At 34.0% G+C, this 18373-nt stretch overlaps 1 protein-coding gene across 5 annotated transcripts in view; it reads left to right on the forward strand.

Moving 5' to 3' along the window:
- CCSER1 (coiled-coil serine rich protein 1) overlaps positions 1-18373 on the forward strand; it is a 1275653-nt gene that overhangs the window by 507217 nt on the left and 750063 nt on the right. The gene's annotated exons all lie outside the window — the stretch shown is intronic.

Genomic DNA, 18373 nt, shown 5'->3' on the forward strand with positions numbered 1-18373 from the left:
CATTTGCTGTTTAAATTTTCATTGATGACTCTAGGTCATAATTAATGAAATATGCAATTTTTACAAATAAAAATGAACAAAATCAAAAACTGAAATATGGAATCATTCCTCTGAACACATTATATTTTAAAAATATTTAAGTAAATATGTAAATATGTAAAATATGTATATTTTAAGCAGTATGGTTAGTAGAATTCTTCAGTTTGGGAGACTATATGCATTATAAGTGAGACATCATTTTCTCGTTTTGCTGTTTAAGATTTGATGTATCTCTTTAAACCAAAGCTTGCATATCAGCTATTTTATGTTTGTTTCAAGGGTGTTTGAATTTCATCAAAATTGTTATAAAGAAAGACAATCCTTAAGATCATGGCAAAAAACACTCAGAAGGTTGGGATTTTACACTTACATGCAATAGTTTCAGTTTAATTTGGTTTAAAGACTGGTAGATGTACATTTTGGGATGTGTTATGATTTTCATGATTTTTGGATTTTATCATAAAATGTTATTGTGTTTTTTTTCTTTTTCATGTGAAAAGTATAACTTACTCAACTTCATATTGCTTATACCTAGTACAGTGGCTGCCATTGATTTCCATACACTAAGTATTTGCTGTATTGTTAAAATGAAAATAATAGAAAGCTATGAATTTCATTGCGTGTTTTTAGCTTTCTAATTATAGATGCTTTGTATCTTAATGATGGGCAATAATAATTAAAAGGTTTTATATCAGAGAATGGTTAAATACTGTTTAGTATTCTGATTACATTGTTTATTGAGAAATCTTTATTATTCTCTGACAAAGAAGAAAATGCTAACACTTCAAAGTTTAGTGTTACTTAATGTTTCCATCTTATGGCATATGGGACAAATTTACGGAAGAATCATATCTTTAACAAGATTTTAATTGAATTCTCAAAGCATTACTAGAAACCATTTTCTCTTTTTAATATATTGATAATGACTATACTCCTTGAAAATTAATGTATTTTTTAATGGAGGTAAAAGAAAAGGCCAGATATATTCCAAAATGTGCTGACACAAAGCTAATATAAATATAATTATTTTAGTTAGTTTCTCGACTGCTTCTAAGAGATCAATAGTGTTCCCATGTTAATGCGTGTAAGTGGTTTTATAAGCAATTAAAACTTCTAAGTGCTTATAATATATAATATTAGCTTTTGGTAGCCAATGTAGTTATAGTGCCTCTTAATTTACTTCTTTTGTGAAAGGAATATTATATGTATTATTTCATCATATATAAAAAACATCCTCTAATATTTAAAAGTGTCTAAAATTAGAGTTTGAAATTATGAAATAAAGCTCCTGCATTTGCTTATTCACCACTGTTCTCATCATTCCCTATTGTAGTCATGTCTGGGCATGAAAGCATTTGAGAGTATCCCTTCATAGAAAAAGATGTATGATATGCACAATTCTCTATGTACACTACAGTAAACTCATAGACTTCCCAGTCACACTCTTGATGCTGAGATATTTCTAGGATTCCAGGTTTACATGATTGTGCAGACAACTATTATGGGTATACATTTGAAAACAATAGGTAAATGTATAATCTCTGGTTTTGTTTTGTTTTTGTTTTTAATAAAGCATTCAGGGTTACATACACAAGCCGTCTGTTACCTACCACAGCATCATTATGGAAGGGCCAAGGTATAACTAATTTTGCATGGGTGGGAATAATATTTTATCAAATAACCATAATAGAATTATAAAATTTCAAGATCACTCATCTGAGAGTGTGATTTGAGAAAAGAGAGACAGAGAGAGAGAATAGGCTGCTTAACTGTAAATTACAATGTTTATGTTTCTTTTTATAGAATAACATTGAACCAAGTTGACATTAACTTTGATATGTCCATTCCAGCCTATTCTACCTTTTTTCATCTGCCATTCTTGATTTCTCTCAACCATCTAATTACTTCCAATCTACCCTACCTCCTTTCTTGGCTCAGATAGATAATTCCACACCGAATGCCTTGGGGTCGGAAAACAATACTGTTCTTTCATAAGATGATCCTTTTAATTTATTTGTAAGTACACAGTTATTAGCAGCCTCAGTCCATTCCCAGAACTAACAGTCTTGAAGCTGAAGCTGGCTCACTGCTAGTGACCCCTCCATAAGAGTACACTTTATTATGGGCCATGTTTCTTTTGTCAACCACACTTATTCCGTATTTAAAAATTTATTTATACTCTAATGAAGTGTGATCGCTAGATTTTAGTTCCTTTTTTCTCCAAAAGAAAAGCATCTTTTCTTTAATTAGATATTTTAGCAAAAGGTATTATCCTCCTGTGTGCCTTTATTCTTACCCTGTGATAAATTCAATGGCTAGAAATGAATTCAACTTTATTTTTCTTTACACTCTGCTTCAAGAATGCACAAAGGCATTAAAGAATACCCTCCATTCTTCAATCTTCAAAATCCAAATATAAACACAGTTTACTCATTGCCATTCTTGGCCCATTAAGTGATGCTTTTCTGTGATACTTGGGTTCCTGAAGTGTCTAATGAGATTGGATATCCAATGCCTAGAACATACAATACAGCCACCCTCTCTAAGGCCCAGCCACCTTCTCCAGGAGCTGACCCAGAGTGGTGCTGGTATATTTCCCGAGTCTCCTCTCCTTGTGAAATCCAAAATTCTTAGATTCCTTTTATCCTCAGAAATCACCATTTAGTCTAGACTAGAGAATTTCCCTTTTTTTTTTTTCAAATTTCCCTTGGGGATTTTCCTCTTTTGTTTAATCAGCCAGGGCCTAAATCTTCTCAATGTACTTTTTAGAAACAGAATTGAGGAAAGTAATTGTCTGAACTGTCTGAAGATTTTTCTCACCTCACACAGACCTTACTTTGAGAAACATAGAGCCACATTATTGAACCAAACGTCAGAGAGATGGAATTACAGAAATAAATTAATGTCTTAAAAAATTAATCTTGTCATGCAGTGCTGGGATATTCGGAGAAGAAATGATGCTAACTCCCCTTGACTTTAGAGCCTAAACTCAGGATTTAGTAACATGTAGTAATAAACATAGTTTTTTCTCACTTATATAAATAGTGTGTAGAAAAAAAAATAGTCCCAGAAAATACACTTATCAACTATTTGGATGAATTATTCTTTAAATTTGTTTGTCTACAGTTTCTATAATGATCATTGATTTCTACTTTAAAAGCAATGTTTATTTTTAAGAGAGCAGAAAAGGAGAGTTGAGAACATTAGAGGCAATCTTAGTCTAGTTAGGAAATTACCTGGGATCAGATCTCAGTTCCGATACTTTCTAACTATATGACCTTGAGCCTGTTACCTGGTGTCTTGATTTTCCCATCTGCCAAGTGGGAACAACAACAAATTTTTCTTCATTGCATTTTTATAACATTCAACAAGTTAATAAATAGAAAGTGTTTCAAATAATGCATAGTATGAAGTATATATATTAACTATTATGTTTTGTAGAACAAATATTTCTAAGTTTAAGGCAAGAGGTTCTGTATTTTATAAATAACATGAAGCAGAATTATTTCCACTTAATCTCTTGTCCTTTATTTCCAAATGTGAGAGTAGTAACGTGCTTTGAACATAAATTCTTTACTTTGCTGAAGAATAGTGTTTAATATTCATTTCTAGAAGTCATGCTATTTATTTTCTACCCTTGAGTATTCAGATAAACTCATATATCAGATTCCTTATATGAAAAATAATTAATGGAAATGCTTATTAATTATGAGGGAGAAGGAGTAAATACAATAATCTGTCTTAAGGGAAAAATGTTAAATATAATAACACATTACTTGGAAAAAAGAAATACATAATTAGTGGTTCTGTAACCATAAAGATATATGGTATCTTTTTTTTTTTTTTTTTAATTGGGAATGCACTGTAGTGTATTTTCTTTAATTTCCCAAACCACCACAAGAGGTAACCTGGTAACCTCCTAAATGCAAACTCTGCTGAAGGAACATTGTTCATCACATTGGATACTGGAAAAAAGACACATTGCAAACAAAGTACTGTTGATGTTTTACTCTTTGTCAGTATACCAAGTAGGCCAGTTTATTTTGTCTGATAACATAATGGAAAAGAACACATTTGGAGACTCCAGGAAGGAGGAGTCAGATAGTGGCATGACCTTCCCAACGTCATCTGTTGTATATCTTGCATATTTGGGATTGTGTGTGTTTATTGCTGTTGTTTCTCATTGAGTGAGTATAATGGCCTCTCTTATTGCTGGAAATTACTTTTTTTTCATGTCCCAAAAATAGCCCCAAATGGTATATTCTGAATTTCTGCTAATTTTTTTTTTTTTTATTGTGTCATGGATTCCTTCCTTCCTTCCTTCCTTCCTTCCTTCCTTCATTAGTGAATCAATTTACTGAGTTGTGCTTGATAATATTGTAGGCACTGGTATTTCAATGCAGATAACACAGACTAAATTCCTGCTTTCATGGTATTTGGGTTCTAGTGAGGAGGGATAGACAATAAAAAAATAAATATATAATGTGTCAGATAGGGATGTTAAATACTATGATGAAGAATAAAGCAGGGTTTGGAGAATAGAAAGTAACTCTAAAGTATGATACTGTTTCAAAATGAATGGTCCAAGAAGGCCATTCTGATTCGGGAATATTTTAGCAGAGACCGTAAGGAAGAAAGGGAGTACCACTTGTCTATGGGAAGAGGCTTGAGAACAGTGCAAAAGCTATGCAGTGGAACTCTTGGCCTTTTCAGGATCAATAAGAGGGCCATGTGGTTGGAGCAGAGTGACTGAGGGGGCAAACAGTAAGGGATCAAGTCAGAGAGAAACCAGATCATGAAAGGCCTTGTAGGCTACAGTAAAGACTCAAGGTCATGCTTTACATGAGATGGGAAACCATTAAAGTGTTTGCAAAAAAAGGAATGGCAGAGTTAGACTTTATTTTAAAACTATTACTTTGACTTTGGAGACATGGTAGAAGGACGTCAACGCCCCTGTAGGTGAGAGATGATGGCAGCTTAAACTGGAGTAAAAGTTGAGAGGGTAATAAGCACTGGTGGGATTTTGGACATGTTTTAAATGTGAATCTGCAGGATTTAATGGTATAGATATCAAAAAAGATCAATGTCAAATATTATCCCTGATTCTATTTTCTCTACATCACTCTAGTTTATTTATTTTGCTTTTTCTGATGTTTCAAATAAGTAGATATCATAATGTAAAGATTAATGAAATCTTATTTGTTTATTGTTTTGGTTTAATTATGTTAGTAACTGCCTTAGTAGTAAGGCAGATGGATTAAATAAGAGATGGCAAATAATGTCACTTTTACCGTGGCTAATATTCTATCTTTTAGGGAATACTAATTTCTAGTAATCTTTATTTTTCTTCCAGATAACTGAAAACCATACAAGTAAAGCTAGACTTATAATTTGAGGTAGATTCTAAGATCAATAGTTGTGGGACAGAAATATGATTCCTTGATGTTTAGTGGAAGAAATAAGCAGGAAAAAACTTTTTTTCCAAAGGATAGCTGATAAATTTTGAAGACAAAATCACGCTGTGATTATATATTTAAGGAATGTGCTTATGATATAGTAATAATTTTAAATACAAAAAATAGCACCAAATGTTTTCCTAATGGTAATAAATTTTAAGAGACCTATTATTAATGTGCATGTTTTAAGCCATTATTTTTGATAACTTAAAAATAAAATGATTTATTTTCTTTCTTTCTTTCTTTCTTTCTTTCTTTCTTTCTTTTTCTTTATTTTTAGTTATCTATTTCTGTGTAATAAACCATTCAAAAGTTGGCAGCCTAAAATAATAATTTCTTTTTTTTTTTTTTTTTTTAAATTTTTTTTTTTCAACGTTTTTTATTTATTTTTGGGACAGAGAGAGACAGAGCATGAACGGGGGAGGGGCAGAGAGAGAGGGAGACACAGAATCGGAAACAGGCTCCAGGCTCCGAGCCATCAGCCCAGAGCCTGACGCGGGGCTCGAACTCACAGACCGCGAGATCGTGACCTGGCTGAAGTCGGACGCTTAACCGACTGCGCCACCCAGGCGCCCCTAAAATAATAATTTCTTATTGCTGTTTATGATTTTCCGGGTTGACTAAACTTACCTAGACAGTTCTTATTTGAGGTTTTACAAGTGGGTACAGTAAGAAGTAAGTGGATAATGGAGTTATCTGAAGGCTCAAGTGGAGTAGATACCCAAGATGACTCCTTATGGATTAACTTGAGTTTTCTCACAGCATTTCCCCACAATATTTTAGATTAGTTAGATTACATGAAAGCTGACTTCCCCCATAGTGAATGTTCTAAGAAGTGGAAGCTGCCAGGCCAATTATGGAAAAGACAAAGATACATACCGCTTTACCTCCACATCTTTCTTTTGGTTAAGCAGTCACATGGTGTGTCAGTGGTCCCTGAAGCTACCCCAGCATTCAGATGTTTATTAGAAGGACTCAGAATTCAGGGGCACCTGGGTGGCTCAGCCAGTTAAGCGTCCAACTTTGGCTCAGGTCATGATCTCGTGGTTCGTGGATTCAAACCCCACAAAGGGCTGTGTGCTGACAGCTCAGAGCCTGGAGCCTGCTTCAGATCCTGTTTCTCCCTCTCTTTCTGCCCCTCCCTTGCTATCTCTTTCTCTCTCCCTCTCTCTCAAAAATAAACATTAAAAAAAAAAAAAAAGGACTCACAGAATCCAGTATGTCGTCATAAAGAGCACACACACATTTCTCCCAGCAATGTATGTGGTAGTTCTACCCAATAAAGCCCACTAGCAATTCAGCCTCCAAAGATTCACATAGGAACCCTGTACCTAGAGCAGAAATTCTAGACTTCTAGAAAGAAATCAGGTGTTAAGCGTTAACAATATTGTTTATATAAGTTACTTAGGCACAGTGAGCCACTCTTATTACTTTTTTTATTATTGAAGTATAATTGACTTGCAGTGTTACTTTCAGGCATATAACAGGCACTCTTATTAATTATGGAAAGTTTGATATCAATATGGGGTGCTGGTTACCAGTCAGGTGCTCAGAAGCCAACCAGTGGCCAACCTTGAAAGTAAATCTTTCTAAGGATAGCATATTAGTTTGCTAGGGCTGCCATAACTAAATACCACAATTATGTGGATAAAAGAATTTTTAATATATTTTCTCACAGCTCTGAAGGTGATAATTTTATTTCTTTGTAAGTTTTTATTTTAATTTCTGTTAGCCAACATAGTGTGAGGTTTTAGTGATTCAGCACGTCCATGTATCACCTGGTGCTCATCACAACAAGTGCACTCCTTAATACCCATCACCTGTTTAACCCAACCTCCCACCCAAGTCTCCTCTGTTAACCATCAGTTTGTCATCTATAATTAAGAGTATGTTTCTTGGTTTGTCACTCTTTTTCCCCCTCTTGCTCATTTGTTTTGTTTCTTAAGTTCCATATATCAGTGAAATCATATGGTTTTTGTCTTTCTCTGACTGGCTTATTTTGCTTAGCATTATGCTCTCTAGGTCCATCCATGTCACTGCGAATGGCAAGTTCATTCTTTTTTTATGGCTGAGTAATATGTGTATGTGTGTATATATATGTGTATGTGTATATATACACACATACACATACACATATATTTATGTGTATACATATATATACACACATATATATGTACACACACACACACATATATATATATATTTATATACACATATATATATGTATACATAGACACTTGGGCCACTTCCATATCATGGCTGTTGTATATAATGCTGCTATAATCATAGGGGTGCATGTATTCCTTTGAATTAGTGCTTTTGTATTCTTTAGGAAAATACCCAATAATGTAATTGCTAGATCATAAGGTAATTCTGTTTTTAACTTCTTGAAGACCTCCATACTGTTTTCCACAGTGGCTGCACCAATTTGCACTCCCATCAACAGTGCAAGAGTGTTCTTTTTTCTCCTCATCCTCTCCTGTTGTTTCTTGTATTATTGATTTTAGCTGTTCTGACAGGTATAATGTTTACTGTAGTTTATATTTGCATTTCCCTGATGGTAAGTGATGATGAACATCTTTTCATGTGTCTCTTGGCCATCTGTATGTCCCCTTTGGAGAAATGTCTGTTCATGTCTTCTGTCGATGTTTTAATTATTTGTTTTTTGGGTGTCGTTGAAGGCTGGATTTTAATGTCAAGGTGCTGGTAGGGTTGGTTTTAGGTTAGGCTCTCTCCTTGGTTTGCAGATGGCCTTCACTCATTATGTTTTCATATGGCCTTTTCTCTGTCGATGCACTTCCTTGGTATCCCTTGTCTTCTTATAGTGACAGCAGCCGTATTGAATTAGGTCTCATCCAAATGGCCTCATTTTAACTTAATCATCTCTTTAAAGACCTTATCTCCAAATATGGTTATGTTCTGAGGTACTGGGAATTGGAAGTTCAACATATGAATTTCAAGAAGACACAATTCACCCCATAACAGATAAACAGAATAAAGACTGCTATGTTAACTGTTTTTTGCATACAGGGCCAACTTGACTTAAGTGAAGGGAAAATAAACTGTATCTCTTGAAGGAGAATGACAAAAATGTATAGCAATTTTAATCAATTACACTGAATAAAAATGATGTGTGACAGTCTTTTATGTATCAGTTTTCAGCTCTGTTAAATTCTCAGTCAGGTGTAAGGAGTTTGGGATTGAGGAAATGTAGAAGGAAATAGGAGATTTCCTTAAATGTTTAAATATATTCACCAGTGTACTTCTTTGAATATATTTTCCAATGCTATTTTAATTTCCATTAAATTGGGAACTTTACTCAATTGTCTCCATATCTGAATAAACTTAGAGTCCTTAAAATATTATGGTTGAGAATATCAAAGAATCATGGTGTTAGAGAAATAGTTACTGAATTCCTGATTATAAATACTGACAGTAAAATTTAAATTGAAATAACAACTACCAAACAATACTCTCTACATTATATTATATAAATATACTGTACACATATTATTTTGTGTTAACTTTTTTCCTTCAAGTTCTGTCCAGATGCATTTTAAATGACTATTATACCTATTATTTGGCTTTTGAAGACCATATTACTAATACAGGATGAATGCTCTAATAGTAAGAAAAATGGTAATTTTATATTCTGATAAAGAAAATTATTTTTACATAAATTAAAGCCAAAACAAATTTTGTCTAATTTGTGTTAAAAGATACGCATTATCTCTCAGACATACTAAACCTCAGGGAAAAAGATTTTAATGGAAAAAAATAAGCAAATAATTTTATGTTGCATACTAGCTTCATATTGCTGTCCAGATCTTGCTCACACACTGTCCAGATGATTTCAGGAAGTCATGTACAAGATACAGAACTTGTCAACATTAATACATGCTAAAATCCATGACATACGTCCCACTCCATCTCCAGCTCACACATCCATTTTATTTCTTTAATTTAAATCTCACTGAGTTATTGGTGCCTTAGATTTTTTGAGTTCTCCAAGTTGTACTGATGTAAGACTTTTGTTGTTGTTGTTGTTGTTGTTGTTGTTGTTGTTGTTAATGCCTTCTTTCAGAGCATTGGGCTTTACTCTGCTTACTCTAGTCAAAGAATCCCTTTGATGTACTTAGTGGACAAGATCTACTGAGCATCTGTTAAAGGTGATCTTGGATAATTGAATTCAGAGATCCACTTTCTATACCGTTGAGTTAAACAGAACTTCAGAAAACTACAAGATACATAGATTTGGATTGTATTTCATAACTTGCAAGTGTAGGAATTTTATAGGAAAAAGTCTGAATTTAGAGTATAGGTACAGAACATGGCAGGATAGAATTCAGGTGCAGAACATGCGAAGATATTTCTGGATTCCTTTGCACATTAAAAAAAGATGTTGAACTACTGTGGGAAAATCCTAAAGCCAGTAAAAGCCTTGAAGGTTTGAAAAATAAAAAATGACCTTCTTTTTCTGGAAAGAAAATAAATTTTAAGAAGCTTAGGGTGTCTGGGTGGCTTAGTCAGTCAAGCATTGGACTTTGGCTCAGGTCACCTCACAGTTCATGAGCATGGAGCCTGCTTCGGATTCTGTGTCTCGCTCTCTCACTGCCCCTCCCCTGCTCGTGCTCTGTCTCTCTCTCTCTCTCTTCAAAATAAATACTGAAGAAAAAAAAACTGAGTCATTATAAGTTCAACTTTGGTTTGGGAATCCACCTCAGAGAAGACTGGCATCCCTGAAACATTTGTTCTCTTTGCCAGCAAGATGCCAGGACAATTTTGTTTAGAAACAGTTGAAGTCAACATGTGGTTGGTGCTGTTTTCTTCAGCACCTATTGGTCCTGAGTGTGTAGAAAATCTTAATGTAAGATAATAGCAGAGGTGGCAATCATTGCTGTGCACACCAGTATTAAAACAATCTCTTTTTACATCTGATGCAGATATCAGATTTGGAATTAGCTTAAGATAAACACTGTATTTAGGATAATGGCATCATTATCAATGATAACTTAAGCAACTGATCTCATTTATAGCACATGCAGTGTTTATTTCTTAGCCCAATTATTACCATTTCCTATATACACTGGATCATAAATACTTATATTTGTTGTTTTTATATATAATCTCTAGCATTACTTCAGAGTTTACCTGTAAGTGTGAAGTATGCTGTAACATGTTTTTTCTTTAAGGAGTTAGCAATCAAGATAAAATTCAGAGACTATGATTCATTATTAATATGCCCATTTGAGACGGACCCTGAATATGAGAAGCTATCAAAAGTGGACAAAATGAGTTTAGTTTATCTAGCAAGTACTTTCATCTGCTCTACTGTGGAATTGTCTACTTGTTTAACAAACAAATTTTAGAAGTTGAATCATATAAATGGGCAATTGCGACTGTCAAATGTACATGGAATTAAGTGTAATGAATTCTACTGTACATCAAATAATTTAGAAATGGTTGTATTATCTTTGGTAACTACATGAAATTGGAGAATATTAGACTTAAAATGTTTTTTTAAGACATTGTTCATCCATTGTTTTAATTATACTATATAGAGGTGTTAAGTAGCCATGCTGATAGATGCAATAACATGAGTAAAATAAGCAAAAACTCTGTTTTGAAGTTTTTATATCACAGATTGAGCATTTCTTCAGTACAGTTTTCATACTACATATAAATAATTTTGCATAACTTATGTATCGTAATTTTGCAGGAAAAATATTGGTGACACAAATTTAAAGTTGGATAAATATGAAAAATCAGAAAATTCTGTTTACTCTTGCTATAGTAAAAATATTCTTAATAGCATAGAGAAATTTATGAACATCACCTTAAAATGCATTCCAAAGAGAAATGGAAGAGGTGCTATGTGTTTGCATAGAAATGTACTTGTATCCCTTTGGATAGTGGCTGCTTCATAGCACAGAAAACCGGAAGGTAAACAATCGCCAGATGGATGTATTAGACTCTAATCAGCAGCTTAATAGCAATAATTGGGAGGATAGATGCAATTTGAATATTCTGAGTACTGTTGATGTCAGATTCTCAGCTAAGAAAATGGTCTGCTTTCTTTTAAGTCCCTGCATTATCAGCAGTCAGCTTATATCTGTACTAGACATGTCCTTTTTCGCAGGTAATCTGTTTTACTCAGGTAAATCTAATAGGAAATCCTTATGTCAGGAGATGTGACAAACACTTATGAAGTTGGCTAAACCTGTTATATTAGAATATTTTTGCACATATTTCTTATTAAGACTAAAGGTTAATTTAGAGCAGTTAGGTCCTGCTGAACAAGAAAGAATTTGGCAACAGTATTTGAGCCTGAAAGTTTTTAAAAAGCTGAACAGAATTGTCGAAGCAAAATTAAGGGTAGAGGAATTAAGCTCACTTTTTTCCCTTAAGTGTCTTTGCAAGGCAATAGAACCTTTGGCAACAGAGCCAAGTAGAAAAATGGAGCCATGCCAGTTGCCACACCATGATAAAGAGAAATTGGTCAGCCCCTGGGTGGCTTAGTGGGTTTAGAGAAATTGGTCATACTTTCTGGTAATAATACCCACAGGAATAAAGCTGACAGCGGTCTGTCCTCTTATTAACATTATCCATTTCTCTCCTTCTCTTTCCTGCTCTTTCTTATGGGCCTTAGTCACTTGATAATATTATCTGTCACTCTTTTTGTCATCTATCACTATTTTTGTTACGTTCCTGAATGTGGTGAGTCATTCAGAACAATTAATACCATTCATTGAGATACCGCTCTGTGTAAAAGCTTATGCAAAGGTCTTGGAGCAGAAATATTTTATTCTGGCTAGAGACAGCTACAGAAAATCATAGTGCTGTTTGTATGGGGACATGACTTGGAAAAGTGCAAAGTATTTCACAAGTGCAAAGATGGAGTTGAGAATAGGGAAGTGTCATGCAATCTGAGCTAAGAGAGAAGTAAGAGCTAAGGTCTCAAGCTAGGCCCTGAGGGTCTAGAAATTGTAAATCATCAGTAGTGTTGTTTCCCATGTGGTAATGACAAAGTTGTTTGGTATGAAGGACATTATATGTTTTATAAAGAACTTAGACTACTTCAGTAGGCATTGAAGTACAGGAGGTAAGCAAGAGTTGTATCTTGGTCTGTTTGGCCTGCTCTAACAAAATATCATAAACTGGGAAGCTTATGAACAACAGAAATTTAATTCTCACAGTTCTGGAGATTGGCAAATTCAAGAGCAAAGCACCAGTAGATTTAATGTCTGATGAGGACCCACTTCCTAGACAGCCATCTTTTTGTCTTTTCACTATAACCTCACATGGTAGAAGGGGCAGGGGAGCTCTCTGGGAAATCTGTTATCAGGGCATACTTTGCATTCATGAGGACTCTGGCTTCAGTGCCTAATCACCTCCCAAACATTCCCCCCTTCTAATATTACCACGTTAGTGTGTTAGGATTTTAACATATGAAGTTTGGAGGGATACAAATATACAGACCATAGTAAGTTGAGTATATAGTAAGATACAAAATGAAGAAATGTTGATGTTTTCTGAGCTGGATTTCCATAGAATGGGTTCTGAACTTTATCTGAAATTGGCCAATTCCTAGAATATCAAATGGTACTAATCAAGTGTAAATTACAAGAAATAAGAACTTTCCTATCATACAGTATCACTGATTCCCTACATCTATACATGCCCCCAAATAAGTGAAAATTGCTTGTACTCATATTGAAATAATAGAGTTTATAGGAGATCTAGGCTATCATAAATATATACCAAAAGATCCATTCATTTGTATTTATCTAATCATTATTTATTAAAAAGTTATAGTGTATTGGTTTAATATCGCTGCTATAACAACACAAACTAAAAAAAAAAAATGAACATTTAGTATGTTATAGTTTTGGAACTCAGAAATCAAAACTAGGTCTCCCTGAACTGACATCAAAGAGTTCTCGGAGAGTTGGCTTCTTTCTGGAAGCTCCAGGCACTAGTGCTTTTACTTGCTCTTTTGAGATTCTAAACTTTGCCTGCATTCCTTCGCTCATTCCTTCCTTCCATCTTAAAAACCAGCAATGGCCTGTCAAATCTTTCTCACACTACATCCAATTCTTTCCCAATAGAAGTAGATGTTTATAAATGCAGATACCGTATTTATATTCTTTATATTCCACACTTCAGTGCCTAGTATAGAATCAGTATATGCCAATTATAATAGATGAAATGAGCGAGTTATTAAACAAATGGTGAAAAAAACCTTTCAATTAACACCAAATTCCTTCTCAATTGTTTTATCCTGTTAAAATTAACGTAATCACTGGATCGCCTGGGTGGTTCAGTCAGTTAAGCATCTGACTTCCACTCAAGTCATGATCTCAGGGTTTGTGTGCTTGAGCCCCAAGTCAGGCTCTGTGCTGACAGCTCAGAGCCTGGAGCCTGCTTCGGATTCTGTGTCTCTGTCTCTCTGTGATCCTACCCTGCTCATGATGTCTCTCTCTCTCTCTTTCAAAAATAAATAAACATTAATTTTTTAATTCTGAAAATTAAGTTAATCATTTTACTAAATTAACCATCAATAATCTAAAATATCTAACAAAGCCTATCAAGCTATACATATAGTATGAGGCTACCAAATTTTTTGTAGCTTATCCTCTTTTTCTGTACAACTCTAAGAATAGTTTTCCATACAACTCTAAGATTATCTGTTACGAGTCTAACTTGATGGAAGGGAATTCAGTATTCTTTTGTCTTTGTTTGTCAGGATCTCGTCTTGTGGCTTCTGTTTAGCTGGTATTTATCTGATAACAGGGTCTAAGAGACCACTGCATTCCTGCCACTTGCCCATTTGGGTTTATAATATACCTTTCCTGAGGTTTTTCCACAGCCAAATGCTAGAAAATTCAGATATCGACTCATTACTCCAGGTTGGAGATCTTGAGTGCTGTCTACTTCTTTAGAGTATTAATCCTCAGTAAACACTGAGGTGATTTATTGTCTCAACTTACAGACAAAGAAATTGAAGCTCAGAGCAGTTATGAACTGGACTAGAGGACATAGTGTTGGTAAATAGCTCAGTTGGAACTCTAATTCAGTTTTGTTTTGTTTTTTTGTTTGTTTGTTTTTATTCTAAAAGACTACCTTTAACTATAGTACTACAGGAAGTCTACATTGATTTGGGGTACCTGGGTGTCTCAGTCGGTTGAGCTTCCGACTTCAGCTCAGGTCATGATCTCACGGTCTGTGAGTTTGAGCCCCGCGTCATGCTCTGTGCTGACAGCTCAGAGCCCAGAGCCTGTTTCAGAGTCTGTGTCTCCCTCTCTCTCTGACCCTACCCCTCATGCTCTTCTCTGTCTCAAAAATAAATAAGCATTAATTTTTTTTTAAAGAAAATCTACAGTGTTTTTATTTTAAGCATGATTCTATTGTTCATTGGTTTTATATAACTGAAGAGAGATAAAAATAGAAATGGAGGTAGAAATACAGAGAAGAGGAGGGAAAAGAAGAAAAGAGAAGTGAAGAGGGAAAGGGAAGGGAAGGGAAGGGAAGGGAAATAAGACAGCGTACAAGAAAGCATCCCTCAATTCTTTAGGTTTGTTATCATTTGGGATCATAATCCCACTAAGATTATGTATTTCTCGAATTAATAGACCTTATAATTCGGAACCATATTTGCAATCCTGGATGGAATGCCACATGGATTGGTGGTCAGTTTTCATAGATCCAAGAATTTAATTTGCTTTAACTAGTTTTGAGGGAAGGAATTTTATTATAGGGCATTTGATAATTTATCAAATTTCTTGGAAGATCAGCACACTATTCTTGGATAGATACGGACAAAATGCCAAAAAGATTCCTTCCTGGAAGGATAGGGTATGCTGCCAGAGCAAAAGCATGAAAGGGAAAAGAGAATGGGATATGGGGTTTTCAGGAATAAATATGTAGATTTTTATTTTATTTTATTATTTTTTTAAGAGAGAGAGAGAATGAGAAAATAAGGATTTGAGAATTGGCAGTTGAATGTGTGGTTTGAGGTACTTATGGTTAGAAAAAATAAGGTTGTCTGAGAAGCGTGAGATAAGACAATATTTATCTAGTTTTCCCAACAGATTTTTTTTTAATTTTGACATTGATTATACTGTTTTATTTTATTTCATTTTTTTTTTAATCTTTTGACACCTTCACCCATTTCTTCCACCCATTACCCTCTGCCTCTGACTTCTGTATCTGTCCTCTGTGTCTACAAGTTTAGTTTTTTGTTTGTTTGGGGGCTTTTTGTTCTTTGTTTTATTTTTGTTTTTTCTTTTTTACATTCCACAAGAAAGACCATACAGTATTTGCCTTTCTCTGTCTGACTTATTTCACTTAGCATAATGCCCTTGGGGTCCATCCGTGTTATCACAAATAGATTTCATTCTTTTTTATGTCTGAATAATACATTATTATGTGTGTGAGTATATGTGTATACATGTGTGTGTGCGTGTGTGTGTGTGTGTGTGTGTGTGTGTGTGTGTGTGAAATCTTATTTATCCATTCATCCATTGATGGACTTAGGTTGTTTCTGTATCTTGGCTATTGTAAATAGTGCTGCAACGAACATGGGGGGTGCAAATGTATTTATGACTTAATGTTTTCTTCGAGGGGGGTGGGGGTAAATTCCCAGAAGTGGAATTGCTGGATGATGTGGTAGCTCTGTTTTTAATTTTGTTAAGGAACCTCTGTACTGTTTTCCACAGTGGCCTTACCAGTTTACATGCCCAGCAACAGTGCAAAAGGGTTCCCTTTTCTCCACATCCTCACCAACACTTGTTATTTTTTTCTTTCTTTTTGATAATAGCCATTCTGTCAGGTGTAAGGTGATACCTCATTGTGGTTTTGAGCTGCATTTCCCTGGTTAATGATACTGAGCATCTTTTCATGTACCTGTTGGTTATCTGCATGTCTTCTTTGGAAAAACACCTATCCCTTTTAATCTTTGTTTTCACTGTGGCGCTGCCTTCAATAATTGTGCCTGATGTTACTTTAATTCCTCTAATTTCCTTTCTGAAGAAAAAGGATGGGATGGGAGGAGAAGTTGCCTGGCTATGTGGAATACTTTCAGCCAATCCTCTGGTTGTCAGATCTATCTTCGTTCTCATTCTAACAGTTATATAGCTTTTCTGTGGTCCCACAATACCAGGAGGTTGGTTTGTTTGGGGGTGGGGATGTGCGCTGCTGGCTCAGATTTCAGATTTCTTGTGTCCATCTGCTTTCCAGTTTCCTTTTCTTGTTGCTGTCTACTCTCGAGGTGCTTAGATTTTACATGGATTTCTTAGCTTAAAATGTACTTTCTTCTCTACCATCTGCTTAAAATATATACATATAATTATCTATTTAGCTATACATATTTATTAATGTAGAGTTTTCATATTCATTTTTAAAGAACTTAAAGTCTGTGTTAAAACCAAGCTAAATACTGCATACATGGTTATAAAATGTAACAAATAATAAATACTTGATTTTATGTGAATATTGGTAAAGGGTAAGAGCTGATATTTACTTAGTTTCTCAGGACCAAATGGCAGTTAACATTATGAATTTGGTTTTAACTTTCTTCTTTCTTTGTTCATTAATGCTTAAAGAGAGAGCCAGTTAAAAAAAAAAAAATGAAATTGTCTTTTCTTTGAAATATGTCTTAATAAAGCAATCTACTAGGAAAGAATCAGAACTTCATGAATAATCATTTCTATATAATGGTAAATATTCTGGAACTAACTGGTTTTAACACTACTTAATTTAGTGCATGCCAAGATTTGATGAAAGCTTCAATGCAGTTCTAAAAATATTGGTACATAAACTCAGACAAGTATATAGAAAGATTCATATGTTGTTCAAATTGTCTCTAAGAGATGAATATAAAGTACACATATAAAAAGTAAGACACATTTCCATAAGCCACATGGTATAATATCATTACTTTGCAGTTTTATAAGTTAGTTTTAAAGCTTTAGTGACAAATATAGAATGAAATTTATTAATGTATACAAAATTCAGTTTTTCAGTGTATTCATGTTGTATAATTAGGTTATTACCTACATAATTTAATACACTTTTATGTGGTAAAAGCAGTTTAACTGTTAACAGCTGCCTTTAAAATAGCTTTACATTTATTCAGATTTAAATTACCTGTTGACTTGAGTAAGTAATTATAATCTCATCCTAACACTATGTAACATATGGTGTTTATATTCTTCTCAAGAACTCCTTGAGGGGAAAAAATATAGAAACATTAATATAAATAGTGATTTAAGGAACCAATGCCAAAAATATGTACAAAGATTAATGGTAGTTAGTAGGATATTAGATAGTTGTTAAAGTATTTGAATTTGTCTTATTGGATTATTGACTCATGAGATTGTATTTTCAATTTTTTGCTAGGTGTTGGCATTTTTACATAATATATTCATTTTGAGTGATCTGTTTTTTAAATTGAGGTTATATATATTTTTTATTATTATTGTTGAATTCATTTTAAGCCATGCGTTCCTCTTTCTGAATAACAAAGCATTATTTTATGTCTTTATTTACATTTTAGACTTCAACATTTACAAGGCAGATAACCTAGTATTTTTTAATTAAAAAGTATAAGACATAATATTTAAGACCACACTAAAAGTTATTAACACAAAATCCTAGCATATTTACACGTGATTTTAAAATGGGGTATGCTCAAATGTTTGCTCAGAAGTCATCTGTTTAGAATGTCGCTCTGCTAAACCACAAAGCCTCTTTAAACTCATGGTTTATCTAAAAGGTAATCATAGTACAGGATTTAATTTTGTGAGTGCTTCTAATGGGCTAGACAGATTTTAAAATGTTTACATATATTTTTCTCAGGAAAAACTCCATAAATTAGG

Source organism: Panthera onca, chromosome B1 (assembly GCF_046562875.1).
Source record: "Panthera onca isolate mPanOnc1 chromosome B1, mPanOnc1 haplotype 2, whole genome shotgun sequence".
In the NCBI taxonomy this organism is placed as follows: domain Eukaryota; kingdom Metazoa; phylum Chordata; class Mammalia; order Carnivora; family Felidae; genus Panthera; species Panthera onca.